Below are 3936 nucleotides of genomic sequence, written 5' to 3'. Positions count from 1 at the left end.
AATGCGTTCGGCATCGATGGGAGAAGAAACAACACATCAATGCCGAGAGGGTTTCATCAGGCAGTTAACAGAATCGGCATTGTAACGCCCCGAATTTTGGGTATGTTAAAAAGACAATTTATTGATAAAATCTGTAACGCCCTGAATTTTGGGTACGTTAAAAGGACATTTTATTGATAACATCAAATGGAGTCTGGCTCTTATTACAACAATTACTCTCACAAGAGTTCAATATTTACACAAATGAAGGGGGTTCTAAGGTTCCTAACTACAGCTCCTCCTTCTTCTCCATCCTAGCCAGCTCTTCAGCTCCAAAAGCCTCCACGGTGAACTGCTTACCCTGATCATCTACAAAATCTGACACATTATTCCAGCGTCGCCACCGATATAATATGTCAGGGTCACCAAAAAGGCAACACCGTGAGCTACAAAGCTCAGCAGAGTAATCTCATACCCGCTAATCCATAACTTAAAACAACAGGAAATAATAACACATCGATTTCCACATGTTACATATATACGCAGCTTAACAATGACACATCCACATTCGTTAATCAACTATCGTTGGTGTCCAAGATTTCAGAGTTTCTCCTACGCGACTCATCGTAGACCGTGTCAACATTTTCACTTACAAAACAATCTTTCAAAAATCATTTGTTTATCTCACACAATATTGCATTGGCTCCGTACCGCGGATAACCAAGCTACACACCCAACCTCACAATGGTTCCGTTTTTCCCGGATCCCATTGGAACACACACAAAACACACTCCACACAATGGGCTACCACGTCCGGCCACATTGCGGTTTCCAAAACATTTCCTTTCAAACCAAAATTTGTTTTTAACACACCCAACCTCGGTTCCGCCGCGCCGGTCTCCCGAGTATCCTCACAATGGTTCCGCCGCGCCGGGTTCCCATTGGCACACAATTGCATTGGCTCCTCTCCGCGGATAACCAAGCCATACCTCACCATGGTTCCGCCGGTCCGGGTTCCCATGGGAACGCACACAACCTCACAATGGTTCCGCTATTCCGGATCTCCATTGGAACACACACAACCTCACAATGGTTCCGCTTTTCCCGGATTCCCATTGGAACACACACAACCTCACAATGGTTCCGCTATTCCGGATCTCCATTGGAACACACACAACCTCACAATGGTTCCGCTTTTCCCGGATCTCCATTGGAACACACACAACCTCACAATGGTTCCGCTATTCCGGATCTCCATTGGAACACACACAACCTCACAATGGTTTCGCTTTTCTCGGATTCCCATTGGAACACACACAACCTCACAATGGTTCCGCTTTTCCCGGATTCCCATTGGAACACACACAAAACACACACCACACAATGGGCTACCAAGTCCGACCACATTGTGGTTTTCACAATCCACGCAATGGGCTACCAAGTCCGGCCACGTTGCGGTTTTCAAAATCCACACGATGGGCTACCACGTCCGGCCACATCGCGGTTTCCAAAACATTTCAACCTTTTCAAATGTTTCTTTTACGCACGCACACAACTCACATAATGCCACCCAAAACCGGTCATTATGTTGTTTCAAAATATTTTCTTCCTCGGAAAACGTTTCCTTTCATTAATCACATCCTAGGTGTCATGTTTTTACTTTTTCGGTTCTCGTGTCTCGTTTACATTCAAAGACTCCGCAGTAGGACATGAATCTTTCTAACAAGATCATCCAATTCTATATTACTTTAACACGCTCAATCACTACTTATAGCATAACGCCACATATACGGACGCCTTTGGAGTGTATCACTTATGCTTTATTCAAAGCACAACGCCACATGTACGGACGTCTTTGGAGTGAAATCACTTATGCTTTATCACATACCACAAATAATACAAGCAACTCATATACGCATACTCATGACTATCTTAAAGATCAAATACGAATACTTCTAAACAAACGACAAGTACGTAAATAAAGATAACCTACTTTATACTTGAGTAAGTAAGACAAAGAGATCCTACTTATACTTAGGGAAGTGAGTAGAGGTATTCTACCTTACTTCTTGGCGGTAGTCGGCTATGGAAGGTTAGTCGGCTACGGAAAGTACGTCGGTGGTCGGGCGGATTAACTTCCTACGGTGGTCTCCGGTAGCTTCGAAAGAGAAAGGTTTCTCTCGAAACTTCTACTTGACTAATCACTACTCTACTTTTGGATCGAGAGGGTGGTCAAGTGGCGGTCTAGTGGCGGCCTAGGTTGAGTTTCTTGAAGAACTCAAGAACTACTCAAGAACATGAAGAACAAAGAAAGAACAAAGAAAGAACAAGAATTTCTAGAGAGAGAAGTTGCTAGGTGAAGGTATGAGTTCAAAGGCATGGGATGGCTTGCTATTTATAGGCAAACTCTTGGGCTCTCCCTCCCTCTCATGGCCGGCCCCCCCTTCTCTCTCTCTACCTCAAATTTTGACACATGGCATGCACTTATGGAAGATCAAAGGCTAAACCCTAGGTTTGCATGGCTAGGTTAGGCTAAATGGTAGGTTTGCATGGCTAGGATTTGTCCTTGGATGGGATTATGGGAGATTTGTTGGTAACAAGGAGACAAGGGTACAAGATTTGGTCATAAAACAAATATGGAAGTACAAATGGGGAGTTAAGTTTGGTTAGGGGAAAGATTCACCCATGGACTTGAAAGATGTAGGAAGATATGAAAGATCAAGAAAGTACAATCCCATCTTCTACTCTCCTTCCTCCTCTCTCTCTCTCTCTCTCTTTCTCTCTCTCTCTCGGGTTCTCTCTCTCTCCCTCTCTCTCTCTCTCTAGTACACACGCACACTCACACACACACACACACACACACACACACACATATATATATATATATATATATATACACACACATAAACAAGAAAGAATAAATAAAAAGTACCAAGTACAAGATTTTCCAAATCAAAATCCTATTAAAGAAATCCAATAAGGCACATGTCAATTTAAATAAATAAACTAGGGTACTTTGTAATCTAGGTAGATCACACCTCCCATTAAACAAATCCAATTGGGTACAAAACTCCAATACAAAATAATAAAAAGGTACTTAGGAGAATATTAGGCCTTAAAGGCTACAAGGCTACTAAGTACTTTCAAAATAAAATTTTGGTACTTCATCACATGGGTTTTTAAGAAAAAAGACTAGTTAAAAGAATAACTCTTTTACCCAATGGATAATAAATCTCCTAACATTTATTGTCCAATGGTCAATAGCTACTAGGAAACTTTTATTAGGAAAAAAATAATTAAAATTACTTTTCAAAATATTTATAAATGTCAATCATAGTACTTTGTTTAAATCTTTCATTAAATCCATTTAATATAAAGAATTGGGTTTCTATTATCCAATGGATAATAGTTCCCCTAACTTTTATTGTCCAAAGGACAAAAAATAAAACCAAATTAATAAAAAGAAATAAATAAGTAATTTCTAGGGTTTGAAAAGTTTGACTAGTCACATCAACTTTATTGGAAGGTTCCCTAGTCACATCGGTACTTTATTTGGTCAAAAGACTTTATTACCCAATGGTTACTAACTTCCCTAGCGGTTATTACCCAATGGATAATAGTTTCCCTTGCGGTTAATAACCATTGGACAAAAGAGTACAAGTACCTTTTATTAAAATAAAATTTTGAATGACTACATGTACTTTCATAAAAAAATTTATTATCCAATGGACAAAATCACCCTTGTGATTATTATCCAATGGATAATGGAGGGGTGGGAGAATCCCCAATAAACAAAGAATAAATGTACTTTGCACAAGTTTTTATAAACCATTAAAATACTATATCTTGTACTTACCAAAATATTTTAATAGGAAGCCTATTGTCCAATGGATAAAGATTACCCTAACCATTATGGACCAATGGGTAATGGCAAAGGTCCAAAGGGTTCAAAAGGTC

Source organism: Rhododendron vialii, chromosome 12a (assembly GCF_030253575.1).
Source record: "Rhododendron vialii isolate Sample 1 chromosome 12a, ASM3025357v1".
NCBI lineage: Eukaryota > Viridiplantae > Streptophyta > Magnoliopsida > Ericales > Ericaceae > Rhododendron > Rhododendron vialii.
The sequence above is the reverse complement of the archived record's forward strand: the minus strand, read 5'-3'. Positions refer to the sequence as shown.